General features: G+C 41.5%; 1 protein-coding gene across 1 annotated transcript in view; it reads left to right on the forward strand.

The window, feature by feature from the left end:
* Positions 1–786: 786 nt before the first annotated feature.
* Positions 787–18,365, forward strand: part of ddr2a (discoidin domain receptor tyrosine kinase 2a) — a 240,480-nt gene continuing 222,901 nt past the window's right edge. The window contains exon 1 of the mRNA XM_039734991.1: positions 787–938. The gene's annotated coding sequence lies outside the window, so the exon portion shown is untranslated. The remainder of the gene's footprint in view (positions 939–18,365) is intronic.

Raw genomic sequence — 18,365 nt, forward strand, 5'->3', positions numbered from 1 at the left:
GGTTAGGCTCCAGCCCCCTAATCCTACTCAGGATTAAGTGGCCTTGAAATTGGTGTGTGGTAGGATTACCCCCAGCCGATCCGCGGCCCCCTAGTGACAGAGCACTGCTTCTTGCTGGTCATTGACACAGAAGCATTAGCCACCACCACTACTTAACAAATCTTATTTATGAAAAGAGAGGAGATGATTGTACAGACATTTGGTCACCATATCACCAGTTCCATCTGAACAGTTTTTCTCAACTTGCAGCTGGAAGCTTTGGCTGTTAGCAGCGTTTGACTTTTTGAGTTTCCCTGTTAGCTGGCCGGCATGTGGCCGCCGAAAGTGCAAGTCCTGGAGAGCCCTGGCCGCATTCTCGGAAGGAGAGATCACAGTCTGCTGAAAAGCCTCCAGTCGCCTCCGCGATTGGACAGGCAGAGCCGTGAATCCCCCATGGTGAGCAGCTCCCTCCAGGTCCTTATGTGAACCTCACATCTGTGTGTGTGTGTGTGTGTGTGACTTCAAGTTAAGAGGCGGGCTCGTCATCTTTGGGGTGAGGGCAGTTTTATGTTTTCACATGAATTACTTCTGCTGTGAATTATAGCCTTCTCTCCTTCTTGCTGTCTTTCTCTATCCCTTGGGTCAGGAAAATCTGCTCTCCGCACAGAAAAGAGAGCCCTGATTGGTCACACTGACTTCTCCTAATTGGAACCTTATGCGCGGCAGAGGGAACTCTGGGATAGCTGGCCTCCTTCCAAGAATCCTCAGAATGTAAAAGTTTTTTTTTTCTCTCTCTCTCTTTCTGAAGGCATCTTACATCAGCTTACTGTGCCTCAGAAACTTCTCAGTGCAAAAAAAGAGCCGGGTTTTTTTTTTTTATTTTCTTAGAAACACCTCAGTATCGACAGTGGATTACAGCGCCGGACTCCGGGACGCACCTCGGGGCGACACCTTTACAGGTTTGCACTGATTATTTCTTGGATTTTTAGTTCAGTTTCATTTGATCTGCTGCCAGGGCTTGTGCTCTTCTTCCAATTTCTTAACGCGCGTTGCTTTGATCATTTTACATTCTTCTCTTCCACCTTCGCTCTCTTAAAAAGAGAAAGTAAAGTTTAATGGTTTTGGAAACCCTGGGTGCTCACACGGGGCTAAACTGTCAAGATTGTTCACGTTATGTATGTATGTATGTATGTATGTATGTACTTATTTATTTATTTATTTATTTATTTTCCTTTAAGTTTTTAGCTGTCTGTTTGCATGGCAGGCAAGAGTAAAGGATAGTTGACAAGCTGATCTGCCGCTCACAAGTTCGGCTTTTTAGGTTTGTATTGACTTCTGCAGATGCTTAAGAAAATGCCATGCTGTCAGACTAATAGTTTTTACATATCAAAGCCATAAACGTTTATGACGATCACAATTTTAACCATATTCTATTTTTTCCGCTTCCTGTCCAAGTTCAGTCCTGGAGGGCTGTAGGTTTTCATTCCAGCCACTTTCTCCATCAGTAACCAGTTATTGCTGCTGATGGAACAGACTAGATAGCCTGGACTTTAACTGACCTGCTCAAAAAGATAGATAGATAGATAGTGAAAGGTACTATAGAACAGATAGATATGGAAATCGCACTATAACGGATATGAAAATCACTCTATAATAGATCGATAGTGAAAAACAGTATATAACAGAGAGATTTGAATGCCAATCTTTAATAAATAGATAGATAGTGAAAGGTGCTATATAACATACAGATAGATTTGAAAGGCACTATATTACAGAGAGATATGAAAAGCACTCTATAATAGATAGATAGCTAGTGAAAGGCACTATATAAAAGAGAGATATGAAAAGCACTCTGATAGCTAGTGAAAGGCACTCTATAATAGATAGATAGTGAAAGGCACTATAGAACAGATATATATGAAAATCACTCTATAACATGTATATGAAAATAACTCTATAATAGATTGATAGTGAAAGACAGTATATAACAGATAGATATGAAAACCACTCTATAATAAATAGATAGTGAAATGTGCTATATAACAGACAGATATGAAAAGCACTCTATGATAGATAGATAGATAGATAGATAAATAGTGAAAGGCACTATATGACAGAGAGATTTGAAAACCACTCTATAATAGATAGATAAATAGTTAAAGGCCCTATATGACAGATATATATTAAAAACACTCCTTAATAGATAGATAGATAGATAGTGAAAGGCACCATATAAGAGATCTGAAAATCATTTGATAACAGATAGTGAAAGGCACTATATAACACATATATACAGAAGATAGATATGAAAATCATCACATAGCAGATATCTACATAGATATGAAATCACTATATGCTAGATATTGAAAGGCACTATATAACAGATAGCTATAACATTGTGTCCCTGGGATTTATTTTACATTATCTCAATAAATAAACAGATAGATAGAGATACACACGCACTTTGGTCTTTACACACACCAGAATGACAAAGTGTACTCCTCCCGGTGCTGCCAGCTTTGTCCAGGTGAGAGTAAGCCTCGCGGATCAGACAGAGAATTGCCTTTTTCCACGCCAGTCTTTATCCAATAGACAGCTGCAGTGGGTCCAGGTGGTCTATCACAAGAGGACTCGTATGTCCACGAACAGCCTCTCAAACGTCTTCATGATGTAAGGCGTAAGGACCACTGGTCTGTAGTCATTAGGTGACCAAGCTCCTGCCTTTTTTGGAACAGGAACAATGCAGGATGCTTTCAACAGCAGTGACACTTTCTGGAGCCTTAGGGACAAACTGAACAGGTGACAGAGGACACCACAGGCCTTAAGAACTCGAGGACTGACACCTTCTGGTCCTGTGGCTTTTCCTGTGTGTTGTCTCCTTACGTTACTCTTCCCGTACTGATGGTCTGAGGTGGACTGGTCACTGGCTATTCCAGTTGACGTGATTGTAGGAGTTGTGGGATCTAGTAAAGACCATTCTTTAACTAGCAGGCAAACAATGAAGTGCAAAGCGATCCAACAGATGACCAGCTAACTTACATCCCATGTCTTTCACTTAAAATCTACCTTCAATATAATAGAAATATAATCTGCTATCGTCCACAAATCATTTAGCTGCTGATGTCATAAAAGAAGGTGGGCATCACGGTGGCACACTGGTAGTCCTGCTGCCTTGTAACAAGGAGACCCAAGTGCTTCCTGTGTGGACTTTGCATGTTGTCTCTGTGTCGGTGGGGCTTTCCTCCCACAGTCCCAAGAACGTGCAGGTTGGTGGGTTTTCCTGCCATGCCCCTGATGTTTGCTGTGATAGGCTCCCTCAACCCTGCTTTGGATCAAAGGACTTGGACGATGGATGGATGCCAGAGAAAAGAAAATCCATTTTGGAAATAGCTGGTGTGGCAGAATGAAAACACTAAAAATCTACAGAATTAAATAACAGATTACAAAAATGGAAAAACGGTGGCCCTCCATGAAATGAGTGTAAGATGTCCTGGTCAGTTGGTCACATGTTGGCTTGCATCTCATTTTTTGTTAGCCTGCCAATTATAGGGGAACAAAGGAACCAATTAAAATTAAAGCAAAAAAGTGTTTTTAGGGTAAAAGCAGTAACTGGTCAATAAGGAAGAGACTGGTTGGAATGAAAACCTGCAGCTCTCCATGATCTTGACGCTCCTCATCTAAACACACATATGGCAGCTGTACTCACACCCTAAAGAATTTCAGTTTGCTTCCATTAATGAGCAACAGTTGATGGTCACAATAGCAAAAAATTAAAAAATTCAATTACAAAGGTATCCTTTTTAGGAAGGCATTGTGGTGTGGTGTTTGGGCTTTAGACTTCAAACCTTGAGGCCGGGGGCTCAAATCCCACAGCTGATGCCACGTGCCTGCGCCCCAATGGGGAGCAAAAAGAAATGTAAACAAATACAACTCAAGTGTTGTAGGACGCCTCGGCATCAGCGCAATAACAAACTATGAGTCACGTCTAGAAAAGTGCACATTTAGGCCAAATTTAGTAGCTGGCTTGTTGCTCATTATTTCAAAAAAAGTGCAGATAATGAATCTGAAAAGATTATGGTGCCTCTCTTTGGAACTCCTTTGTTACTTTCCGTCACAAATTGTCACTGTGCGGTTTTTCCTGACCAGTGACCACGATTTACTTTATGAAATGCTAGCAGTTGTACCCATCTTAGAATTGTTGAAATCTAACTAATCTACATAGATATCAGTTTTAATGTTTGTAGTGCACCATCTATTGAAATGCATTTTGTAATGCATGTAGTAATAAAATACATTGCATTTGTTATTCCAACAGATGGCACGTGGCAAACTTTTCTAGTAATAACATGGATTACTACAAGTGTTTGTGATGAACGATGAACCATCTGTTGGAGTGACAAATGCAATAATTATATGTCTGTTATAAGCCATTTGGTATGGAATTCATAAAAGAAGTGTTAATGTTTGTGGTGCACCACCTGTTGGAATGATAAATGCAGTTTGTATGTCTCTGTTATGTGTCACTTGTTATGGGATTCATACAATCCATGTTATTACTAAGGCAAAGGCAATCTATATGTTTCTGTTATATGCCGTTTAGTGTTTGAGTCATAAAAGCAATGTTAATGTTTGTCATGCGCCATCTGGTTGGAATGACAAATGCAATGCATTTTACTGCTACAATTGTTTGTGTTGCACCATCTGTTGGAATGACAAATGCAGTTTGTATGTCTCTGTTATGTGTCATTTGTTATGGGAATCATATAAGCCATGTTCATGTTTGTGATGCACCATGTGTTGGAATGATAAATGCAATGCATATTATTTACTACAATTGTTGGTAATGCACCATCTGTTGGAATGAGAGACATAGCAACTGAACACACACAGATAAACAGGCACCTATCCTTTATTAAGATTTGTGGACGTTTGGAGATGCTGTTGCCCCGGGTAACCCAACAGACAAATGCTCTGGACACAAACGTAAAAGCACCAAGCAGATTTTTAATAATACAATAAATATAATAATTCTCTCCTCCCAGCAGCTCCATCACACTCCCTCCCAACTCCAGCTCTCCTGCTGGGTCTCCACTAGTCCTTTATATAGTCCTTGACCCGGAAGTGCTTCTGTCCTTCCATCCATGTGATTCACCAGCACTTCCGGGTCAGATGGAGACTTATATTTTCTTCAGCTCAGAAGTACTTCTGTCCTTCCGTCCCCATGACCGCTGTACTTCCGGGCTATATGGGAAATAAAAATCCCTGTGTCTCCCTGCAGCGTCACCCGGCGGCACCCATGGTACCCAGCAGGACTGTGAAGCCAAACTCCATCTCTCATAGTCCCCTGCGGGAATCAGGGGCACCGCTAAGCTGCAGGGAAGTCGCCATCTAGTGTCCTGGCCGTCCATCACAGATTAAATTTAGTCAATGTAGCATAGGTTGGCTGCTGGGATTTGCAGTCCATTTAAGTGTCGTTGCTACTGCATCATCTGTGATTTTCTGCAGTGGATCTCAAAATGTTCCAAAACAATTTCCATTTTAGAAGTCACAAAATTATTTCAGTGGAGACCACCTGTCTGGGATTTCACTTGTTTGTCATATAAATCCACCTGAATGTGGAAGGGTCAACTTGTGGTGAGTCAGTGTGGTAGGCTACCCTACATGATGAAGACACAAGAACACAACTCTACATCACAATAAAATGTTCTGAAAGTGAAGGGGTCTTAATACTTTCTGAATCCAGGGCAGAACTGGGTAAAACATTTTCAACAGTACATTTTTGCATAGGACAGTTTTTAGAAATATTAACCTATTTTCTAAGTACAGCCTAAAGCAGTAGCTTCTTCTTATCAATCCATCAAAGAAATCTTATTGCGTATTTCACTTTCAACTTGTAACGCTTTGACTGGAATCCATGTCTTTAGGCAGCTTTCTAACTGTAAAAGTATGCAATTAAAAGTAATTTCAGAACTAGTAATTACATTAAAGAAGAATGGCAAACCAAAACTCTTTTGTATGCTTACATGACGCATGCTCATCATTGGCATTCTGTTGACAGTATGGTGCCAGATCTTGGCAGCATTGGGCCCGTCACGTTCTAACCAAATGTAGAATGAAGATCTTTGCAGAACACCATAAAGAATATTAAGCCATTTTGAGGCATCACCACCAAGACTAACCCTGACGAGGGGCAGTTAGGCTGAAAAGAGGGACAAAGGGGCATTGAGGCAGGGTGCTGCCACATAATATGACCTCCTCACAGATCCAGTCAGAGGTAAGAAGCCCACTTAAGGGGAGTACTTGTTAAGCTCAGCTGGGCTAGCTAGTTGTCTCTGAATAGGGGGCACAAATTCATGGCAGGCCTCTCCACATGAGGGCTCAGCGCGCTGCTTCTGGCTGGTGACACGGGCACCATTCTGCCTTCCACGACCTCACTGAATGAGCCTCATAGGAGACGTTTTTCTGGATTAGTCCAAAGGTGCTGACCGGTGTTTATTTCTAATGCCATAATATAAATGACATTGTCTGGGTCATGGAGACCCCTCTAAAATAATAAAACAAGTCCGCTTGTTCCTATCTCGTCTCGCTGGTTTTTGCTACTCTGCTGTCTTATAATGTACTCTCCTTCTCTTCTAACCTCTCTTCCTCCATTTTGATGCCAACGCACCAGTATTTATACCTCCATACTCATGCCCATGCCCTTATAACTGTTATAATTTAATTTGTATTTTACATTTTTCTCATGCTTCATTTATGTTTTGATGATCATTGCCTATATCAGGGGTCTCCAACTTTTACAAAATGAAAATGGCCGACAGCTCCTCCTATCTTCTAACGTTTATTCTCACAGCTTATTTCAACCCAAACAAACTGAATACGCTTGTTTTGCCTGAACATTTACAAAATGTTGGTGTCCACAACTCACATTTTGCATTAAAACATCACAAAAGATATTTAGTTCACCTGCAAGTGCATTTTGTATGTTTGTATACATTTCACACTATTGAATTAAAACATGAATGCTGTCAAAACAAAACAATGCAATTCCAAATCCACAGATATGACTTCTTCATTTGTCATTTTGTCACATGTCACTGTGTCACTTTATTCTCATGTCCAGTTACACGTGTGATGTGTTTTTAGTGAGTCAGATGACTGGCACTGAGGTATACGGTGGAGTGAAGCCACTGAGGTTCACTCTTATGGAGTCATTCAAATGTTCGTCTGTCAGTCCTGTTCTGAACTTTGACTTCATGACATTCACGTCAGACTCAGAGAGGTATGGAGACCCAAACAAAGCAGACATTTTCAGAGCTGCTAGGTTAAGATTCTTCTAGTTATCTGGCTCTACTAAGCTAAATGCTGAGGATGCTGCTGAGACTTGAACTGCACATTATTTTGAAGGTTTACTAATATATAATATAGAAAATCCAATGTCTCTCTGTCTGTCTGTCCGTTTTTCACGAAAGAACTACTTCACAGAATTAGATTTGTTTTTTTCTATAATTTGCTTGAACATTCCGGTTGATTTTGCGACTTCTCTTATTTCGCTATGTATTGTAGTTCGCTTGCGGTAATCGATTTATCTGCGCGAATCCGAGAAACACGCTGCAGGCTGATGGGAGTTGCCTTCCTCACTCACTCGCCAGCTTCGGTTCGTGTTCCTTAACTCTGCTTAGCAAGCGAACGAGAGAGAACAATTGAATTCAACTTTGTTTGATATTTATAATCTAGTGTTACTTCGGTCGTGAGTCCGGATATTCTCTTAAGTGTATGCCACACTGAAAAAGAGAGATTGCAATTCAGATTGTGGAAAGTTCGCCCACCCCTAATTTGACTAATCAAGTTTTCAAATTTATTTAAGATTCATTAACCCTTTGGCGAGCTACTTGGAAAGGGGTTGCGAGCTACCGGTAGCTTGTGAGCGACGTGTTGGAGACCCCTGAGCTACATCATTTTTAAGTTTTTTAAGAACATTAGAACACTATAGACGAGAACAGGCCATTCAGCCCAACAAAGCTCGCCAGTCCTATCCACTTATTTCTTCCAAGAAAACATCAAGTCGAGTTTTGAAAGTCCCTAATGTCTTACTGTCTACTACACTACGTGGTCTCTTATTCCAAGTGTCTATCATTCTTTGTGTAAAGAAGAACTTCCTAATGTTTGTGCGAAATTTACCCTTAACAAGTTTCTAACTGTGTCCCCGTGTTCTTGATGAACTCATTTTAAAATACAAGTCTCGATCCACTGGACCAATTCCCTTCATAATTTTAAACACTTCAATCAGGTCTCCTCTTAAGTATGGAGATTTGAAATATCTTGACGATTGCTATGTAAAAATTTATTTAACATAACTGAAATATTTTTCGTTGTCCTCTGATGCTGGATTAGTTTTTCACAGACAGTAGTAATTTGGTCCTGGTAAGCACAGTCAGCCCAAACTCGGTGTGTGTGACGTCATTGACGCAGCCATAATGTGTAAGCGTCAGCTCAATTTCTTCTGTAACTATTTGAAGCTTACAAGTAATTCTCTGAAAGACTTTGCTTGTGATTCTGGTTTATGTTACTCTCAGACATACGAATTTACAGCATGGTTTCTGGGTGTTGTTTTGGGGTCTGACGAAATAGCGGGTTGATTTTTTGGCTTACGAATTTTGTGCACGCGAGATTGAACTCTAACAGGCCTGCGATGCCCTTAGATCTCTGGGGCTTCACGAATGCAAAACTGAATGGATCGACGTGTGTCTACCTGAGACAGAGAAGAACGGGTAAGCCGTTGAACCCCATTTGTGATGGGAACTGGGCCTTGCTGTTGTGTCTCACAAATGAAGAATTCCCAGTAAGTGCGGATCATAAGTTCACACTGCTTAAGCCTCTGCCCCTGTACTGTACGCGCCACTAGCTTAGTAAGGTCCTCAGACTGACCCTGCTGCAGTCGCTTGTTGCCTCTAGCGCAGCGTCTAGAAGACGATCAAACTTGCCTACAGGTTGGGAGCATGCGCTGATTACAGAGCCCCCCAACCACATGGCGAACCACCTGGATTGAGATCCGAATAGAGGAAGTGAAAGTTGCAATAAGGTTTCTGTAGTTGAACATTCGGAAAGATCATTAGTGAACCTCGAGAGTGTGAGAGCAGAGGGCGGCCGGTATGTCCACCAGGACCAGATTAAGATGAAATTGGGCCTGATGCTGCAGCACAAAAAAGGCCTATTTTTTCTCAGCATTGGTGCTGGTGCATTCGACACTCACCGTACATGCGCACTCAGACCGACCAAGGAGCCTTAATTGCTGGCAACGCAACCAGCCAGCCTTTAGTGAACATGAATAATAATAACGACGTAGTATCGTAAGACCGCGAGATTAACATCAAACATTCAATAGCAATTGTCTGAAAAGTGCACTTAATGCAGAAAACCTAACAATGAAATACACAAAATTTCGCAATTCTCTTACCAAACAGAGTAAGAAAAAATGAATTTCCATTCTGTCAAAGTGACTCCGTTCAGGCTCTTGAGGGTAAAAATTTGTCCACGATTTAAATTTCATAATAGACCAGAATCTTGAGGATTTAAAAAATTCCAAACTTCCATGCCGGGCCCACAATGCCGGCTTTTAGTTTTACCTTTACAGATAACCATTTAAATAGCCATCAATTTTTACTGTACAACTAACTTTCAAAGTGAAAAATTTACTACGTGGCACTTACCGAACAATAATAAAGTGGCAAGAATCCCCAAGATATTGCAAAAAATGCAGCTAAATTACTAAGTAAAGTGTTTAACGTAAAATTGATAGCATTAACTTGAAATCTTCGGTTAACAATAAACACAATGACGTTATAGTTACGTCACAGCGTATAATAAGTAACGCTATGTCTAGGCGTCCGAAAGACGGACTCCAAATTTCATTCTAATAATTATTTTGACGTTAATATAGCAAAGGAAAACTGTTCAGCTTCCGGAAAATTCTCGTCTGTTTTCATCTGGGCCTATTTCAGGAACGGGCCTAATGCTGCAGCATCAATAGCACCCACCTTAATCCGGCCCTGATGTCCATCCAACCCCGTCTCCCTCTGCCAGTCCTGATCTGGCCTAGTCTCCCCACGGACTGGGCATGTTGTGATGAGTGGGCTTAGCTGATTTTGAGTTCGCAAAATGATGTGTTTAGGCTGACGGGTGGCCTAAATGTACTGTGAATAGAGTCTGATCAATGCTCCAGTATTTTAGGTTTCTATTTCCGTGGGGTTTTTCAGGAACGAACCCCCAGTGCATAATGAGATTTGACTGCATTTTTAGTCACTATAATGTTTTTAACGCTGCAAGTGTTGTTACTGTTTGATGTTTTTATTTTTCACTGGTTTTTAGCATTTTGACAATGACTTCATTTTGCCACCATTTTAAGAGTTTTTTTTATTGTTCGGATTGCATATTGTTGTGTTTTCTTATTTAGAAACATTAAAATATTAGAACAACATGGATGAGGAGAGGCCATTCAGCCCAACAAAGCTCGCTAGTCCTGTCCACTTAACTCTTCTAAAATAACATCAAGTCATGTTTTGAAGGTCCCTCAAGTCCACCACACTACTTGGTCTCTTATTCTACATATCTCTGGTTCTCTTTGTAAAGAAAAACTTCTTCACATTTGTGCAAATTTTACCCTTCACAAGTTTCCAACTGTGTCCCCGTGTTCTTGATGAACTCATCTTAAAGTCACCATCTCGATCCACTGGACTAATTCCCTTTGTAATTTGAAACACTTCAATCGTGTCTCACTTTAATCTTCTTTTACTTAAACTGTAAAGGCTCCACTCTTTTAATCTGTCCTTATAATTCATCTCCTGCAGCCCTGGGATCAGCCCAGTCGCATCTTCTCTGGGCCATTTCAGCGGCCATGTTGTTTACTGGTTGTTAGGCTGAGCAAAGTTGGTGAAGGAAGATGAAATTTAAATATTTGGGTTCAACAGTCCAAAGCAGCAGCATCGGAGAGAAGAAGAAGAAGAGAGTGCAGGCAGGGTGGTACTGGGTGGAGAAGACTGGCAGGAGTAGGGTTGCCAGATTAGAAAATTAGAAATACGGGATCATGTTCAATACTGAAAGTGCCATTACATACTCCCCAGTTTGATTCAAAACAGCTTGTTTGAAAAATGTCCATTCGCTGGAATATTCATCACGAAATTTACACTTACGTTTTGGCATCTTGGGATGGATGGATGGATGGATGGATTAGTTTTTAAGTTAAAAAAAAAAAGTGGACCATGACAAGTAGTAACAACACATTTTATTGACAGTCACTGTGTGTTGCAATGCTGATCGAGAACTGCACAGCAGCGCGGCTGGAGAGCAAAACGGTAGGAGTGTCGCTGTCCTCCGCCAACCAGAGCAACTGAACAGGTTGCAAACAGGCAGCAAACACGAGTTTCCTCGTTACATTTGGGTTATTTTCATCAAGAGAATCTGAGGAAAGAAAGTATAATTACGTATAAAGTTACAACTAAGTACCGTAAGAAGGTAGTAAAAATATATTTTTATTACGAAATTTGAAAATGAACTAAATACGGGACATTTGAGTGTCCGTGAAAAGGTCAGTACGGGACAGGGGACAGAATTATCATATATGGGACATGTCTCGTATATAAGGGACGTCTGGCAACCCTAGGCAGGAGTGATTTGTGGTAGAAGAGAGGGAAGGTGATGAAAGGGTGTGATTGTAAGGAGCAGTGGTGGTGAAGGCAGACACATTTCAACAGTCCAAAGCAACAGAAAGTGTGGCAGAGAGGTGAAGAAGAGAGCGCAGGCAGGGTGTACTGGGTGGAGAAGAGTGGAAGGAGTGATTTATGATAGAAGTGTATCTGCAAGAGTGAAAGCAAAGGTCTATAAAACGGCAGTGAGACCACCTATGTTGTGTTGTTTGGAGACGTGGGCATTAATGAGAAGACAGGAGGCAGAGCTGGAAGTGGCAGAGTTAAAGACGCTACGATTTTCGCTCGGAGTAATGAGGGTAGACAGGATTAGGAATGAGTGTATTAGAGGGACAACACAGGTACGACAGTCTGGTGACCAAGTGAGAGAGGCGAGATTGAGATGGTTTGGGCACACGAGGAGGAGAAATGAGGGGTACATCACGAAAAGAATGCTGAGGATGGAACCACCAGGCAAACGGAAAAGAGGAAGGCCAGAGAAGAGGTTTATGGATGAGGTGAGAAAGGACATGAAGGCAGTCAGTGTGGCAGAAAATGACGTCAAAGACAGAAATAGATGGAGATGGATGATATTCTGCAGTGACCCCTTGATGGGAGCAGCCAAAAGAAGAACAAGACTGGTTACCATCATGTGACTATTGACTATGCATTTCATCATCACTAGTTGACTATTTAAGATAATGTAATTCTAGCCTTGGGACAATTTTCCAAAAGGAAAACAATAACTTGATAGGGCGATTTTGCATTTGCTGTATTTTTGATTGGGCCAGTATTCTCATTATTTTGACTTTCGAAACCCTTTTTTGGTTCTTTGATTCTGTGTCTGTCCATCCATCCATCCATCCATCCATCCATCCATTATCCAACCCACTATATCCTAACTTCAGGGTCACGGGGGTCTGCTTGAGCCAATCCCAGCCAACACAGGGTGCAAGGAAGGAAACAAACCCTGGGCAGGGCACCAGCTCACCACAGTGATTCTGTGTCATTGTCTATAATATTTGTTTATTCCACTTTGTTAGTCTGGTACCTTCGGACTCTGAGTTTGTTTAGGGCTTTGACATTTCCTTTCTTCTCCGGGACCTTTCAACTCTCACAATACAAAGGTACGGACCTTCAGTCTGGACAGATCAAGGCCAATCAATCACACACATCCTTGAACAAGAAGGTTAGAAATCAAACCACTGGAGGGTTTGAATTGTGAAACTATTTTGCAAAGAATTTCTTTCACCATAAATAGTAACCGAGCCTGATTCAGTACTCACAGTGATACCTGATCTAATGTTAATAATTTTACTTTAAACCCTAACAACGCCTTTGGTCAGATTTGACCCGGTTTTGTGTTTGAAACTTTGGATGAAAACCTGTCTGTTGTTATACTTTTTCTACATTTCCCCCCCAACTATAAAAGGTAAAAAAAAAATTGTCATAATTTGTACAGCTTCTGAAAAATGTTCACCTTGCAATGTCTTTCGGGTCAGTTTTGACCCACCATTGACTTGAATGGATTTTCCACTGCATTTAGGGTAATTTGTTAGTTCACTACCCATAAAAATAGCTCAGGTCACTTAAAGCCTTTACATTTTTAAGGTTACAAAAAGCAAAAAGTTTCCAAATATCACATTTTTATACTGTTGCTACACATTTTGAACAGTGCCATGTCCTTCAGTCAGCCTCCATATACTTTAGTGGATTTTACTCTCTTTAAGGTTACTTTGCTTGTTCACAACCAGGGATGAGCGAACCCCACTAAATTCAAATTCAGCGAAAATGTTCAGGAATTTCGGCAAACTCAAGGAAATGCTTTGAAGTCAAAGGGGAAGGAGAAACTGAACTCCTTTTCAGTGGATTATAATCTGCAGTGGTCTTTTAAGTGGCCCTGAGGGCTAAGTAAGTAGCCACTGCACTGTTTGGGTCTCTTTACTGGTTAAAGAAGGGACCTTTACCATTTGCTTGGCCTCAATTACATTAGGGGAAGTTTTGTTTCTGTTACCCCTTTGCCTTGTAGGAGCAAGTGATACTTGGTTCCCTTCAGCATTGTCCAGGACCCCTTCGCACTGCATCCCCACTACACCTATGTGAACTTCATTGGTCTTGGTAGAAGTTTCCATGACCCGAGGACTGACTAATGGGTTATTCTTCCTTTAAACTTGGTAATTCTTCTTTTGGAAACAAGTGTTACTGGGTTAACGTCACTTAAATCGTGGGCTAATTCACACTGCATTCCCATATGCTCTACCATCCTCAAATGGCTTACATGTATGACCGAATCCACTCCAGGTGGCAGTCCTGCTCCTGCATTTTGTAAATACTGATTGAAAGCCTCAAGTGGTGCTCTTGCTGTATCTTTTGAACTCTAACAGCGCCGCTCCTAAGTAGCTTAATATTGAGAGGAGTGTCCTTACTGGCTGTAATAACTCTTCTGACTGCCAGAGATCTACTTGACTTTTGAGCTGGCTTCTCTGATCCTGGGTGCAACTTTGTTTTGTTCTGATCATCCTTCAGGAGTCATTCAACGTACGCTGGTCTCGCTCATGATCAGTTGGGTATTGGGAAATGGAGTGTGGAAGTCCCTTGGCCGTCAATGTCTGCTCTGTCTTAACTACTTTAGCTTTGAGATTCCGACATTTATTCCATGAATTGTTGTTATTTAAGAATGGGACAGAGTCACTTACCTGTGGTCTGTACTTCTGGGAATTCACCATTGCATTTTCAGTGTTCCGGTTTTTGATAGCGAGGTTTGTGATGCTCCAGTCTATTTGCAGTTAATGGCCTTCCTGTCGGATCGCTGAAAAACATAGAAGACAGCCCGTCACAGGTTTCCCATTTTTAAGGTTTGAGTCCGTGGAGGTCTTTTTAAGATATTTTATGGACTTTGGCCCTTTGACAGTACAGACTTTGTTAATTTTTAGTATAAGGAGAGGCCCGTCAAAGAGGCTGTCCAGTGTTCCTCCCACAAGGCACTCCTCCTGCGCATGTGGATCCCATTTTCAGGGGCCGGTATGATGGCCATCTGTCTTCTGAGTTATATGAGCTTCCGAATGGCAACCAGGGATCTGCAGACCATCTATCAGCAACCAGTTTGCTGGTTTTCGTGCCCAATCTTTTCTGGGACTGGTTGTTTTGGCCTACAGGTCTTCATGGGGTTACAATAATTTTTTAGGACCCTGCCAACTGATGGCCAGTAAATCCTGCTGACTATGCCAATGTAACCACCAGAGGGCAGTACCAGGCCCCAAACCAAAGACACAGTAAAGCCCAATATGTTTCTGGGATAATATAAAAGGGTTTTTATTTATCCAACACATTGTCACGGTAATCACAGTTCAAAGTTCAATTAAATTAACAATAAATCAAACTAGTTCTTCCTCCTCTTTTACTCCTGTTGAGTGTTGCCCACTGCATCCTGTCTCTGACTCATTCGATGTGAGGCGTCGGGTTTCTTTTCAAGCCAGAGCTATGAATGCTTCCAGTGCCAGGCCATGTCTTCCTGGAAGCAATTCCAGGCCATGTAGAAAGTAGGGAGATCCTCCCATGACTGCACCCTGTATTGGCACCCAGGGACCCCCCCCCGACAGGTTTGCACTTCTACACTCCTAAACATCCCTCACTGGGCTGCCACATGAGGACCACTGTCACGTGCCTTATGGGGAATGGAACTGCTCCCAACTCCCGACTTCCGCTGGTCCAAACAACATATTAGTTTGGTTAGACACAAAGTTATTTCCTTGTCCAGCTGGCCAATTCAACTTTGCTTCTGTTCTGGTCTCCTGTCCTGGTAAGAAACTGTTCTCCTTCCTGGCCAGGGCATCTGTTCTCCTCCTACAATACATACAAACAATATCAAAAACGTCTATGAAAAAATCTCGTTACTTGTGTCATATATCCACACGTCCTAAGTAGTTTAATATTGAGATGAGTGTCCTTACTGGCTGTAATAACTCTTCTGGCTGCCCAAGATCTACTTGACTTTTGGTCTGGCTTCGCTGATCCTGGGTGCGAGTTTGTTTCATTCTGATCATCCTTCAGGAGTCATTCAACGTACGCTGGTCTTGCTCACGATCAGTTGGGTATTGGGAGATGGAGTCCGGAAGTCCCTTGGCCGAGACATTTCTGCTCCGTCTTAACTACTTTAGCGGTGAGATTTCGACATTGATTCCGTGACTTGTTGTTATTTAAGAAAGGGACAGAGTCACTTACCTGTGGTCTGTACTTCTGGGAATTCACCATTGCTTTTTTAGTGTCCTGGTTTTTGATAGCGAGGTCTGTGACCCTCCAATCTCTTTGTGTCTCACGGCCTTCCTGTTGGAGAGCTGAAAAACCACGAAAAAACCTTATGTTACTTGTGTCACATATCCACATATCAGTTAATCCTAGCATATGCTCACAATGTGCAGAAAGCGCATGTATTTTTTTGCGAAAATATTGTTAAATAAATAATTACGTAAAATGAAAGTAACCAATGAACATGGGATTGAGCTTGTGAATTGAAGACCCGCCTTTCCTCAACATTCACTGGTGAAGAGTCCTGTTTCCAGTTCAAATGTGCAACCCCATGTGAACTGGCATCCAGTTTGTGGACTACTCTCATTTCTTTTCTGGACGTGTGGAGTGACGTGAGATTTTTTTTTGTGGAGGTTTTTGATAACGTTTTCTGTCACTATTTTAATAAAGGCTCTAAAAAGACTCCTACTCTCAGTTATATTAATAACTTTTGCCCTCAATCTGTTTTTAATGCATGCCTCCACAATTTATTAAATTCAAAACTTCAAGTGATACAAAATGAAATCATGATATGCTGTAATATTCCAGTAAATGGTAACTTTTGGTTATATTTCTGAAACTAATCACTTGTTAGTGTCACCATGAATTGCTCCAAAGTGGATTCTAAGTATTTTGCTGTACAGTAATAGACATGTACAAAGCAGCCATTGGAACGGAAACTGGAAAATGTGATTTACTGTAACAGTTACACTTGCTGCAGACTCAAAAGCGTCGAGCAAACACACAGAGGTCTGCGGTCAAAAGCAGGCTCGTCGGAAATTCATTCGCCGGAGACAGAAATACCAGCCTCTCACCATGATGTCTGAAGGAACAAGGGTTCCCTATGACCTTATCATCTATTCATCCCTTCATTTTATGAACCTCCTTCTTCCAAACCTCTGGGCATTGAGTACAAGGCAGGAACCTCGCACGGGTCTAATTAGTGTCACCGGTAACCTAACATGCCTGCCTTTGGTGCTATTGGCTAGCCAGAGCTTCATCCCTAGTCTTGGATTTCTTTTGTTACTTTTTGTTATGTTGTTATTTACATTTATTTACTTATTATATCCAAAGTGACTAATAAAAGAGGTCAGCATAATCAAGTAACAATCAATCTGATGGACTGTTTGGAAAGCAAGAGTTGTAGGATAAGGCTTTAAAATTGATTTCCATAAATGAAAAGCTCAAAACCAAATGCAAGCAAGTCACCATTCGCAAATCTACGAACCTATCACTTAGACATTCACCAAAACACGAGAGTCTTTAAATGCTTCTTGAACGCATTGAGAAAGTTCAAATGGAGATGGGCAGCTCATTCTACCAGCTAGGAGCTGCACATGAAAAGAGTCTGGACTGGGATGTGAAACCACACAGAAGAGGTGTGACCAGATGCCATTCATCAGTAGATCTGAGCGGTCGAGATGGAGCATCGCACCTCACGAGGGTTTCAATATAAATATACGAGGTACGTTCTGCACTTTTATATTTTAGTTGGAAACGGTAAAAGCGGGAGGAGTAGTAATCGGTCGTGTCTGAGAGTGTCATTTGCATTTCGCAAAGGAAGGTGACTATGTAGAAAAATTATGTCATTTGTTTTTGAGATTCTTAGTAAATAGAGTTAAAAACAGTGCTGAAAGTATTTGAACATCCCTCATATGTATTACATACAGTGGGTACGGAAAGTATTCAGATCCCCTTCAATTTTTCACTGTTTGTTATATTGCAGCCATTTGCTAAAATCATTTAAATTAATTTTTTCCCTCATTAATGTACACACAGCAGCCCATATTGACAGACAAAAAAAAAGAATTTTTGAAATTGTTGCAGATTTATTAAAAAAGAAAAACTGAAATATCACCTGGTCCTAAGTATTCAGACCCTTTGCTCAGTATTTAGTAGAAGCCCCCTTTTGAGCTAATACAGCCACGAGTCTTCTTGGGAAAGATGCAACAAGTTTTTCACACCTGGATTTGGGGATCCTCTGCCATTCCTCCTTGCAGATCCTCTCCAGTTCTGTCAGGTTGGATGGTAAACGTTGGACAGCCATTTTTAGGTCTCTCCAGAGATGCTCAATTGGGTTTAAGTCAGGGCTCTGGCTGGGCCAGTCAAGAACAGTCACAGAGTTGTTGTGAAGCCACTCCTTCGTTATTTTAGCGGTGTGCTTAGGGTCATTGTCTTGTTGGAAGGTAAACCTTCGGCCCAGTTTGAGGTCCTTAGCACTCTGGAGCTTAGCACTCTGGAGAAGGTTTTTGTACTTGGCCGCATTCATCTTTCCCTCGATTGCAACCAGTCGTCCTGTCCCTGCATCTGAAAAACACCCCCACAGCATGATGCTGCCACCACCATGCTTCACTGTGGGGACTGTATTGGACAAGTGATGAGCAGTGCCTGGTTGTCTCCACACATACCGCTTAGAATTAAGGC

The sequence above is a fragment of the Polypterus senegalus genome, chromosome 14, assembly GCF_016835505.1.
Source record: "Polypterus senegalus isolate Bchr_013 chromosome 14, ASM1683550v1, whole genome shotgun sequence".
In the NCBI taxonomy this organism is placed as follows: Eukaryota; Metazoa; Chordata; class Cladistia; order Polypteriformes; family Polypteridae; genus Polypterus; species Polypterus senegalus.